At 39.3% G+C, this 13,281-nt stretch overlaps 1 long non-coding RNA gene across 1 annotated transcript; it reads left to right on the top strand.

The window, feature by feature from the left end:
• The first annotated feature begins 7,039 nt into the window (after window positions 1–7,039).
• On the top strand, window positions 7,040–13,069 carry LOC123327878. The gene is made up of 3 exons (XR_006542554.2): window positions 7,040–7,102; window positions 10,702–10,867; window positions 12,717–13,069. It is a non-coding gene; the product is annotated as an uncharacterized LOC123327878 (long non-coding RNA).
• The last annotated feature ends 212 nt before the right edge of the window (window positions 13,070–13,281 follow it).

Genomic DNA, 13,281 nt, shown 5'->3' with positions numbered 1-13,281 from the left:
TTTTGCAGAAAACCACATAGAAGGCCAAGTGTTTGATAGTGATCATGGAATAATAATAATAACAAAGTTATAGATTTAAGGAATATTAAGGAAAAAAATTGAGAGGATTTAATCATCAGATAAATGTGAAGGTTGAATGCAGTTTCTGACTTAAGAAAATGGATGGGCGGCTTGCCAAAATAAGAAAAATAGAAATATGAGGAAATTTAAAGGAGGGAGCAAGAAAGTGAGTTCAATTTGGGACATAATAAATTTGAGGTGCTATAGGACATCCAAGTCAAGACATTTGGTTTGCTTGCTTGCTTGTTTGTTTTTCTTAAAAAACACATTAGCTACATGGATCTGGAGGGAATCAGGGTTAGAGATTTAGATGTTGGAATATCAGCATTAAATGGTAGTAAAAATCCTGTAAATAAATGAGATTTTCTCTAAGGGAGTGTCAAGTACAAATTGGCACTTGCCAATAGCATTGTCAACTACTGAACAACAAAGGCATTTGCCATCTGCCTCTACTGAGATTCCTGGTGGACTTCCCTGGTGTCTCAGATGGTAAAGTGTCTGCCTACAATGTGGGAGACCTGGGTTCAATCCCTGGGTCGGGAAGATCCCCTTGAGAAGGAAATGGCAACCCACTCCAGTATTCTTGCCTGGAAAATCCCATGGATGGAAGAGCCTGGTAGGCTACAGTCCTTGGGGTCGCAAAAAGTTGGACACGACTGAACGACTTTCTTTCTTTTCTTTTCTACTGAGATTGAACCCAGAGCTGATATAGCTGTTGACTTTCAACAACCCCTGAGGGAGTTCAGGGTGGAGTGATGCACTCTGTGCTCCAGGGAATCTGGTGGGACAGGTCTTTAGTTAGTTGGATGTTTTTAGGAACAGATTTTATGATCTCAATCCTTGCACCTCCTCATATCTAGAGAAGCAGTAAATCCCTTTATGATAACATCAGCTCCTCATGACTAGCAAAAAACCTTTTGTAAAATGAGCGCTTATTGGTATTGAATTCCTCCTTCACCGAAACCTTATATGTTGACCTACTCCCACTGAGGCTTTGGAGCAATCTCTCAGAGCTATCTGAGGTGTTGCCTCCTGGGCTTCAATCCTCATTTTGCCTCAAATAAAACTTAACTCACAACTCTCAAGTTGTGCATTTTTTTAGTCAACAGGAGATAAAGGAGGAAAATCAAGAGTCAGTGATGTTGTAACAATCATATGAGGAAAGAATTTGGAGGAGAAAGATGATAAATAGCATCAAGAGTAGTATAGATGTCCTGTAAATTAAGGATTGAAACGTCTTTTGTTTTTAGCAAGATATTTGTAAGACTTCATTTAGTGAAAATGAATAAGCATCTATATAGTGATTTAGACAGTCCTAGGAAGTGGGAACGGAGAAGGCGATGGCACCCCACTCCAGTACTCTTGCCTGGAAAATCCCATGGATGGAGGAGCCTGGTGGGCTGCAGTCCACGGGGTTGGGAAGAGTCGGACACGACTGAGCGACTTCCCTTTCACTTTTCCCTTTCATGCCTTGGAGAAGGAAATGGCAACCCACTCCAGTGTTCTTGCCTGGAGAATCCCAGGGATGGGGGAGCCTGGTGAGCTGCCGTCTATGCGGTCACACAGAGTTGGACACGACTGAAGTGACGTAGCAGCAGCAGGAAGTGGGAAAGTGGTGGTAAATATATATCACTCTTTGGAGAAACTTGGTTCTAAGAGAAAAAGTGAAAGTCACTCAGTCATGTCCAACTCTTTGAGACCCCATGGACTATACAGTCTGTGGAATTCTCCAGGCCAGAATATTGGAGTGGGTAGCCTTTCTTTTCTCCAGGGGATCTTCCCAACCCAGGGATTGAACCCAGGTCTCCTGCATTGCAGGCGGATTCTTTAACCAGTTGAGCCACAAAAAGTAAAGTGATCATTGCTGCTGCTGCTAAGTTGCTTCAGTCATGATCACTAGAAGGAGATAAAGAGATAGGACATGTTGGAAGAAAAAGAGAAGTCAAAAGTACAGAAGAAAGGAAGAACACTTGATTTAAGTAAGGTTCCCAAAGAAATGGAAAGATGTGATTCAAAGAACAGATGGAAGGATTTGAAAGGCAGAAGGGCAACCACTTAGCTAAAATATAAAGAAAAAGGTAAGGGTTGTGTTAACTATATTTACCTATATTTACATTTGGTTGTGTTGTGGGTAGACACAGGGAGTGGAGAATGGTCTTATGTGGTGGTCTCTATTTTTCTCTCTAAAGGAGGGTTCATTTACTTAGAGTGATGGGAAAGATCAGAGTGGTGAAGGTTTGAAAATACTGCTGTGGAGAATGAGAGAGGAAGTGGGGAGAGGAAGAGGTAGAGATTTTACTGTGTAGTGTTAATAGCTAGACTGATGTGAGAGACCATGAATTTGTAATGGCATCAATCCATGTGGTTGTGGCATTTGTTTTTAGCAATGCTCAGCAGCCAGAGACAAGAAAAGAGTGACTGGTTGATCCTGGGCTAGAGTTTTGCTAATTAGGTGCAGAAGAAGGATAAGGGGCAAAGGCACTGATCGTTTTGGCAAGAGAGCTTTTAAGTAATAAATTATGAAGTTTAGATATGTTAGGTAGTTAAAATAGGAAAAAGGAGTTCAGAATGATGGTGGCTAGAAGACAAAGAAGGGGAAAGCCCGTGAAAATAGAACAAAGGAAGGTTCGAAGAGTAGAGTGAGAACCTCAGGTAAAACAAACAGCCCTGCTGGCTAGCCCAACTTACATAGGGCAGGATCAGGGAGGGGAGAAAAAACATATAAAAAGAGGAGCCAAAAGTGAGCCAGGGGCCTCTCTTTTCTCCGTCTTTTGGGTCGGCCCACTCTCATTCCTCAAGGGTGTACTATCCTTTTTCCTAATAAAACTAGGCTGTAACATCGATTCATCTGTTGCTTCAAATTTTTCCTGCAGTGAGACAGAACCAAGGAAATTACAAACTCCCCCTGACAGATAGATTGAAGTTGATAATGATTATTTAATGCCTACACTTAGCAAGGAGTAATGTTATGCATTTTACATAATTTATTGCTAATCTTCCCATCAAATACGTGATATAGGTATTACTACTCTCATTTACAAATGAGGAAAATAAAGCTCAGTTGAATAATTTAATGAAGCCAGGAGGATTAAAGATTAAGATAACTTGATGGACCAAGGATTAGAGTTCTTATTGAGATCTAAGAATAGTTTTTGTGGACCAACAAGTTGAGGGAGCAGAAACTATAGATCACCATAGAGTGTAAAGAATTCTAGATGGCATATGGTCCAGGATGTCCATACAAAGCTATATAGACAGTGGGTTTGAAGTGTTAGGTATACTGTCTATACAGAATTGGCAGTCATCCAAGATGCAGTAGAAATGGGGGCAAAAATCTAACATTGTGATTGATATACTCAAGCCTTTGGTAAGCATGTGGAGAGTAAGTTGGAATCAGAAAATGGCAATTGCTTGTGTGAAGCATAATTATGCTCAAGGTCCCGAGTTTTAAGAAGTTATGTTGCAGGGAGGAAGCCAGTTCTGACTCCATGTTGGAAACTGTTTCTTTGACTTACTTTTCCTTGCTTTTGTATCAGTTCAGTCACTCAGTCGTGTCTGTTTCTTTGGGACCCCATGGACTGCAGTACGCTAGGTTTCCCTGTCTATCACCAACTCCCGGAGCTTGCTCAAACTCATGTCCATCGAGTTGATGATGCTATCACCGACTTTTGTATAGTCATATTTACTATGATTATGCTTTTGTATAATCGTACATAATAGCCTGCCTCAGGGGACCCAGGCCATCTGCTTGACTGTAAAGTGTCTTTGTTCAACTCACAGAAGCATAATTTGTCCCTACCCACCTGTGAATAGAAGAGATTAATACACCCCTTTCAGAGGCTGGCCATTCCCTTGGAGATGTTTTGCAAGACTGAAGACCTTTTAGTACTTTACCTCCCCACTGCCTCTCCCTCTCTTTTCTGCCTTTTGAATTTAGTTCCTCATTGCTCTTCCTCTGAATCTATAAAAGAACCTGGCATCCAGACCCCCTATAAGATGGTTATTTTGAGGTGCTAGCCTACCACCCTCTCGGTCAGCTGCTTTCTGAATAAAGTCCTTTTCCTTGCCCTTACACGTTGTCTCTCAGATTCATTGGCCTGTCATGCAGTGAGCAGGGTGAGCTTGGACTGATAACAGTTAAAACTTAAAAACAGGAACAGAAGGGACTTCCCAGGCAGTCCAGTGGTTAAGACTTTGCCTCCCAATGGAGAGGGTACAGATTTGATCCCTTCTGAGAAAATCCCACCTGTGTTCTGGGGTTCACTGGCTTCCCATTTCCCCATTGAGGTTAGGGGTGAACTTGAGCAGGCAGTGGCTTGAGAGCACAAGTGATCTGTCACTTTTCAAGATTCCTAACTAACTGATAATGGGACTTAACCACAGGTCTCTGAAGACATCCTAGCCCAGGTATGCAGACACTAAGGTTAGCTAATTCCCTGGACCTGCCCTTTAGGTAAAAATAGCAGCAGCCCCGAGGGTGGCTGGTCCATAGCACCCTCCTTCATTAGATCCCTTCTGTACCATATCAGATTCTTAATCCCTTTGAAGCTTGTGGTCAACTAAAACCTCTATGGGTTGACTTTTTTCCATGCCAGTGGCTATTAATTCCCTTGCCTCTTTGTAGTTTGCTTTACTTTAATGTAGGTCTAGGCTTTCTTTTCTTCTCGATTTTATCTTTTTGGTCCCAGCCTGTCATTCCAGTTTGACTGTTTTACAGTGTTCATTTTCTCATCCAAATCATCATTTATATCTCTCAGCATTCTCTCTCTCTTTTAGATTTAGAGAAGCATGCTTTCTTTAGCTTCATCCAAGCTACTGAGATGAAATAACAGTAAAGGGTGAAGGACATAGACTTCAGTGCTCTGTCGTAGAACCTGCAGGCTGACACAAAATTTTATCAATATTCCTTCCATGAAGCTGCTCAGCTAGATAGAGATCCATCTCATTGTAGCCACTTCTGTAAATGTATGGGCTTCCCAGGTGGCACAGTGGTAGAGAATTCACCTACCAATGCCAGAGACCGAAGACATCCAGGTTTGGTCCCTGGGTTGGGGAGATCCCCTGAAGTAGAAAATGGCTACCCACCCCAGTATTCTTGCTTGGAAAATTCCATGGACAGAGGGGCCTGGAGGGCCACAGTCCAAGGGGTCACAAAAGGTTGGACGTGACTGAGCACAGCACACAGCACAGCTGTAAATTTATTCATGAAAATATTCAGAGAAACTCTGTTGAAATTCAAGATATAGTGTATGAAATTTCCCCAATTAAAGACTCTAAAAGGCAAAGCAAACAGCAAACAAGCAAAAAGCAAAAAATCTCCTAAATCATGAAACAGCACAGGAAAGGGAAAGAGTGTTTTGTAAGGCAGAGCCTGAGGTCTGAGAGCTGTGGTGACTCCATGGTGGCCTGTACAGTCTCCCCTGAGTGTGATGTCTGGTCTTCTTGCTTCCGTGTCAGTAGCTTAATATTACTTTTAGAATTCATTTAGCTATAAATGCATGACTTCAGTGTAGTCTTCAGAGTCTACATTTGTTCCTCGTGGCAGAAAATATGTTTTGAAAATAACATGTTTAAAAATGAGTGGTTTTGAAGATGTGATAAAACATAATTGATGTTGTTTTTCAAAAGAATATACAACATTTAAGAAAAAAATTTAAATCAGACTTGAAAGCAAGTTTTTCTCTTTTTTTTATTTAGGAGGAACTGTGAGGATATGTGATTTTTACTGGCTATCTGAGTTTCTGTCTGGCAGAAAACTAGAATTCTATATTTATCATTGGATCTATACAATAAACATTACATTATGTTTCTGTTTTTAGACATCAAATAAGTTAATGGGGACAATTTAGCCTGATTTTTTGCTGAATATACTGAACACAAGATGCTTCCTATCAGCAAATAAACACATTAATAAAACATCTAATTTTTAATTGTATAGATGAAACTGTGCCAATATGTGAGTTACCAACTGCAACAAAATAAAACTGGTTTCATTAAACAGGACTGTATACATTGTACTGCTGCTGACTATATCTGAAAATAGGAAAACAGTTATGAAACCAAAAATTTATGCTTCATAGAAAGTATACTTACTAAATTCCTCCTAGGTACTGATAAGTTGACTTGAACGGTTTATTTTTTCTTGCCAACCACTTGTATTCATGATTCAAACACTGACTTATGATTAAAGAGGAGATAAGTCAACCTTAAAGTGATGTTAATAACATACTTTATATTTTTATACTTTACTATTAAACTTCATATTTTGCAGTCTTTAATATCTTTATAAGGACTCACATCCAGTTTTGATTTTGCTTATAATTCATTTATAAAATAACATACAAAAAAGTAGAAGTTAATATAGTATATGCAAGTTTGGGGTAAAATGTTGAGTAGACAATATTGCCTAAAAGTTGAGAAGCTTGACCTAAGTGTTAAGGAGGGCAGTAATACAGATTGATTTTTGGATAGCAAAATCAGTTAAGATGAAATAGTATTACCAAATGCATTCTTTTAAGGGAAAAGAGACAAAGGAGAAGACGAAAAAAAAAAAAAAAAAAAAAAAAAACCTTGCTTATAATTATGAAGTGATATGGGAATTTGAGAGAGAGTTGGAAGAAGTGTTGGGAGAAGAATGTTAAATTGGAAATGCTGTTTACATTCCCATTTGTCTACCGTGTTTATTACAATATTTAAAATTGCACTTTTACTTTTATTACGGGTTAGTTAATAATTCTACTTTTTGTCTGTTAAGCCAGGAAATGCCTTTTTCTCCTTTGCTTTAGCAGGTGAACATGCTCTGCTGCTGCTGCTGCTGCTGCTGCTGCTAAATCGCTTCAGTCATGTCCAACTCTGCGTGACTCCATAGACGACAGCCCACCAGGCTCCCCCATCCCTGGGATTCTCCACTGGAGTGGGTTGCCATTTCCTTCTCCAATGCATGAAATTGAAAAGTGAAAGTGAAGTCACTCAGTCGTGTCTGACTCTTCGCGACCCCATGGACTGCAGCCTACCAGGCTCCTCCGCCCAAGGGATTTTCCAGGTGAGAGTACTGGAGTGGGTTGCCATTGCCTTCTCCAGAACATGCTCTAGTCTAATTTCTTTCTTGGAAAGCAGGTCCAAGGAAAGGATGACTTGACTTTGTGTGGGTCCTGGTCTGAGTTACCTTTCTCATCTACTAGAGGAGAGCTTTTCCACTGCTTTGCCTCTGTCCCTTTTCCATCTGCAATTCCCTACCTCCCATTCTGTTCTCAACACACTGAGATCTGGGGCTTCCCTGGTGGTCCTGTGGTTAAGACTCCTGGCTTCTACTATAGGGGCAAGGGTTCTATCCTTGGTTGAGGAGCTAAGCTCCCCCATACCACGCCCTGTGGCAAAAAAAAAAAAAAAAATTAAAATTAAAAAAACACACTGAGGTTTGACTTCTGTTTGTATAATTTTGAGGAAACAAGTTCTGGCAAGTCATGGCAACACAGGGTCTTTAGATTAATTGGTTTTGTTGTAGTTTTTGATATCATCACACCTTTTGATTCCCACCTGTAACTTTTCTGTGCTGTCACTTTCTTTGTTCTTTATTTACCTCTCAGTCTGACTTTGTTTTTCTCTGTGCATGCATGCTAAGTCCCTTCAGTCTTGTCCAACTCTTTGTGACTCTATGGACCACAGCCTGTTAGGCTCCTCTGTCCATGGGATTCTCCAGGCAAGAATACTGGAGTGGGTTGCCATTTCCTCCTCTAGGGGCTCTCTTAAATATTGCTAAGTGTGTTCAATCTTGTTCCTTTACTTTTAGTGTATTCTGCTCAGATCCAGTCACCTATGCCCTCTGGTTTATTTATTAGATGATTACTTCTAATTTGATGTTTCATTTTACACACTCTGAAAGGGACTGACTTCTATCTCAGACTCCCTTGAGTTCATTCCCATTGAATGCTTTACACATTTCAACATCAACAAGGCAAGCAGGCAATCTACTTGTGCCTATGGTCAGTTCTCTGTGTAGTGATACCACTAACCTCAGACACACCAAGAGACACGTGGATTCACTTCACTTGCCAGCTTCCTCTTGTGGCTCCTACTTTCAAATTATGTCTCATATCTATTCTCTCCTCTCCTTCACCTTCTCTGTGAATTCATTCAGGCTCTGGGTATTTTTTAGTTCAGTAATACAATTTTATTGCAAGTTATCAGTCACTCAGTAATATGTGACTATGTGACTTCAAGGACCATAGTCCACCAGGCTCCTCTGTCCATGGAATTTTCTAGGCAAGAATACTGGAGTGGCTTGCCATTTCTACTCCAGGGGATCTTCCTGACTCAGAGATTGAACTGCTCATCTGAGGTTTCTTTTGTTCGTTCTTTTTAAAAATTCTGTCCTTTCTTTATCACCAAACTCATCTTTGTAAGCCATATAGAATGATTCTGTTGCCTTTCTCACAACCTTTCCCAGGCTCATCACTTTTCAAGATAAAGTTCCAAGTCTTTCACATAGCATATAAGGCCATTTGTCATCTGTTCCCTGCCCACACACCCACCAAATCTATTGCCAGAGAACACAACAGCTACTTGGAGTTTGCAAACAGCATATGTATGCTCTTTTATGCCAGAGTCTTCTCATGGCCTATGACTCTATCACTTCCTTCCTATCTTGTTTCACTGTCAAATAACTACAGTGAAACGTGAACGTCAAGTTGCTTAGTCATGTCAGACTCTTTGCGACCCCGTGGACTGTAGCCTACCAGGCTCCTCTGTCCATGGGATTTTTCAGGCAATAGTACTGGAGTGGATTGCCATTTCCTTCTCCAAGGGATGTTCCCAACCCAGGGATCGAACCTGAGTCTCCCCTTATTCATAGAGGGTGCATCTCAGGACCTCCAGTGGATGCCTGAAACCACTGCTGCTGCTGCTGCCAAGTCATTTCATTCGTGTCCGACTCTGTGCTACCCCATAGATGGTAGCCCGCCAGGCTCCCCCATCCCTGGGATTCTCCAGGTAAGAACACTGGAGTGGGTTGCCATTTCCTTCTCCAATGCATGAAAGTGAAAAGTGAAAGTGAAGTCGCTCAGTCCTGTCCGACTCTTCGAGGCCCCAAGGATTGCAGTCTACCAGGTTCCTCCATCCATGGGATTTTCCAGGCAAGAGTACGCCTGTAACCATAGATAGTATCAAATCCTATATATACTATGTTTTTTTTTTTTCCTACACATACATATCTATGATAAAGTTTAATTTATACATTAGGCACAATAAGAGATTAACCATAACTTATAATAAAATCAAATAATTATAACAATATACTGTAATAACAATTAAATGCATATGATCTTTGTTTCTCTCTCTGAATGTCTTATTGTACAAACTTAATGCCTTTTAAAATCTTATCTAAGTACTAATCACTCACTGTGCCTGTAACGTTTGCAGTTTGAGGTGTGACAGCAAAAGTAGCATGAATTTCTTTTTCCTTCTTCACAATTTCACGGATGGAAAACTTGTTCTTACTATAGAATTTAGCAACCTCAGCACACAATTTTTTTTTTCTTTCCTTATTGAGAACTTTCACTTTTTCACTTAAAGGAAGCATCTTTCAGCTTCTCTTTGGCTATCTGAATGGCCAGCATCACTACTCTTGTGTTGTGGGGCTGTTATTAAGTAAAATGAGGGTGACTTGAATACAAGCACAAATATCATATGATATCACTTACGTGTGGAATCTTAAAAAAGAAAATGAGACAAATGAACTTACATACAAAACAGAAATAGACCTCAGACACAGAAAACAAACATGGTTGCCAAAGAGGAAAGTGGGAGAGGGATTAATTGTTTGGGATGAATATATACATACCACTATATATGAAACAGATGACCAACAAGTTCTACTGTATAGCAGAGCGAAACATATCCAGTATTTAGTAATAATCCATAAGGGAAAAGAATCTAAAAAAGAATATATATATATATGTATAACTGAGTCACTTTCTTGTACATCTGAAAATACAACATTGTAAATCAACTATCCTTCAATAAAAAATTAAAGTTAAAAAAGAATATTTAGAAACACATTGCTGAACTCTACAAAGCAAAACAAAAAATCTTATTGCTAAAAAATGCTAACCATCACCTGACAAAGCAAGGTGGTCACAAATCTTGCCTGTCAAAACCACATTATCTGTGAAATGCCATGAAGTAAAGTGCAAGAAAATATGCTTGTATATAAGAACTTACATTTCAGAGTGATTTGGAAATTCTAAGTGTTTCAAACAAAGCATATAAAAGATCTGATGATGACAGGAACAACTTACAGAGTACCCACCATGTGCCTGGCAAGTCATATACTTTTTTAAAATTTTATTTTAATCAATTTATCCTGCAATCCATATACTATGTTTCCTTTAATCCTGACAACAATTCTGCATAGTCTGGAATAATATACTCATTTTATACAAGAAGATACTGAGAATCAAAGAACTTCAATTATTTTTCCAAGATTGTACAGTCTGCCAAAAAGGGATTTAATTGAAGCTTTTTGAGTCTCCAAAGACTGTGCCCTTGCCACAAAATTTCACTCCATCAGGTAACCTCAGGCTTATTTCCCAGTGTCCTCCAATGATTCCATCTAACTAGTCATCTTTGCTTTTTCTTCTGCAGCACATTTGGATTTTGTGCTTCATGATGCTGCCAAATGGGGGTCTACTGACTGGGAGAGAAACAGGAATCTGGAGTCACTGAGCTGGTCAGTCAAGGGAACTGGAGGAAGAGAGGTGGAAAAATGGCGAACACTGTGGCGCACCGCCCCACCCCTGCAGCCATGTTTGTGTGTCCTCTTCCTTTCTGTTGAGCTACGGGATATTTGTTTTTGCTTAAATATGCTTGCCTTTGTGACATTCAAAATCTTGTAGAATGGAAAGCAAATGCTCTTTTTGGAACTTGCAGTATGAATGCATCTTTATTTTGTTTACTGTATTTTTGTTTGTTGAAAGAGAGGGAATGGTTAATCATCAAAACTGAGTAAGAGTCTCTTAAATGTATTACAACTTGTAGCCTTGGTACATTTGACCTACTGCCCACATTTAATAGTTTCTGATAGAAGAGACTGGAATGTAAAATATCCTTCACGCAGCCTGGCTAAAACTGGCATTTTGGTTAATCAGAAAAAGAAAGAAAGGAAAAAAAAGCAATGAAATGTCTGATGACTTATTTCCCAGTGTTCTCCAGTGATTCCATGTAACTATCCATCTTGGCTGTTTCTTCTGAAGTACATTTGGATTGTTTCATGATGCAGCCAAATGGTATCTTTTTTTAAAATAGGAAAACTGAGTTCCCCATTTTGCTGGTATAGTTTCAGCCACATGTGAAAAATGGAATAAATATGTGTCATCAGGAGCAGACTGTTAGCAGATGAGATGATGCCTCAAACCGTATCTCAGCAACATCCTTTGCCAAACTCTACTCCCTAAGGAAAGAGAAGCAAATGTACTTTTGAAAAACACTTACATGAGATTAAACATCCTTATTTGAGAAATATTTATCATCCTATTAGTATGAACAGGTTTGTTTCATTATTTAAAAGAAAAATCAAGATTTGTGAACTAGGAAGAAAAAATAATTGAGGGTATATAAGCTTGGAATAATTGAACTGATTATTGTTATTTACTATAAAATAGGCATGATAATTTTTTGATATAAAATTTTACTTACAAATTACATATTTCTAGTGCTTTTCTTTCTTTGGCATTGGATGTACCATGCTTACTATGTCACCTACAAAAATTTTATGAGAGCATTACACAAAATAAGCAGGGTGACTCTGGGGCAAGCATGCACACAGCAATCCTTAAATTCACTAGGAGAGACTCAAGCATTCTTTGTAATGATTTTGCATAGGAAGAGTGTCTGACCAGTTGCTGTCTCTATAAATATTAACCGAATTGAATCACTACCCACAAGTTGGATGCAGATGAGAAGCAGATGGAACATGGTCTTTTTGCTTGTCATTGCAAGGAGAAATAATTTAATGTAATAACACGTTAGGATGAAAATGTTGCATTTCCTAGTATAGTACATTGCAGATTTTAGTTTCCTAAGGCAAAAGGGGATACTTCTCTTGTCTAACAGTACCAATAATAATTAGAGCTAAATACCAACCATTTTCATATCTAAATGAAGTGGCTTAATAAGTGAACACTGTTTCAAATAGTAGAAAACAAGAGAGTTAAAATGTCAGTAAGATTAGCTCAAAGACACAATTACAGACAGTATTCCCTTATCTGAGATTTTCAAGTAAAATCAGTACATCTTTGGTTTGTATTTGGTTAATAATGGAAAACGTGTCCTGAATTTAAAAAATGAGGTCCATACTTTAGTAATAGAACTAAGGAAAGTTAGCACTCTCTCTCACCCCATTCCCTCCAAAGCTTTTCCTCCAGATGTTATTTGGTATTTATTTTGCAGTGTTTATTATGACAGTTCAAGCCGTTTATGTTTTAAAGATACATTGGTCAGTTTATTTATAGAGAGACAGCTTCTTGAAGTCAAGACAATCGACGTGGGTGTGGGTTAAAGCTACCCAGTGCTGGAAAGAATGGAGATGGCTGGTTTCCTCCAGTATGTTCTCTGTCATTTCTTTCATTATGGGGGTTCTGGAGTTTTCTTTTCTTTTTCAGTCCCATAGGTTTTACGTGATTTACCCTGGGAGGAAAAGCTGAGTTCCTGGAGCTGTTATCCTGCACAGGAAATGAGAGAAACACAAGGCAGAAGGGGTGACTGGGCCTTCATACATTTGCTTACAATCTGGCTCCAGTCCAGGGTGAAACTGGAAGAGCTGGAGATTTTCCCAAGGCACCCAGGTTGGAGTGCAGTTCATTCTGGAACCAGGCTCAGGTCTGGGGGATGGGCAGTAGGTGGTTATCAGTATGCAGCAGGGCTGGATCAAGGTTGTGGAGGTTTCCTGTGCTGAACTATGCTGTAATCCTTTCCCTTTATGTGTTGCAAAATAAAACGATATTAAATTGCAAAACCAGGGTGAGAAAGTTCAACTAAGTTCTCATTTTTCTCATTGTGATTACTTCACTGACACTTTGACAATATCGAATGACATTAAAAATTTTTTTTTTGTAGTGTAAAATAGCAATTTTTTCCCCAAAGATTGCTTTTCCTTACCTTTGCTTTCCTGAGTTCCTTAGACTTTCCACTGGGAAGTCTAGATAGGAAATACATCTACTGACTGAG

This window comes from Bubalus bubalis, chromosome 10 (genome assembly GCF_019923935.1).
Source record: "Bubalus bubalis isolate 160015118507 breed Murrah chromosome 10, NDDB_SH_1, whole genome shotgun sequence".
Classification (NCBI taxonomy): Eukaryota; Metazoa; Chordata; class Mammalia; order Artiodactyla; family Bovidae; genus Bubalus; species Bubalus bubalis.
This window is presented reverse-complemented; position numbering and strand designations above follow the sequence as displayed.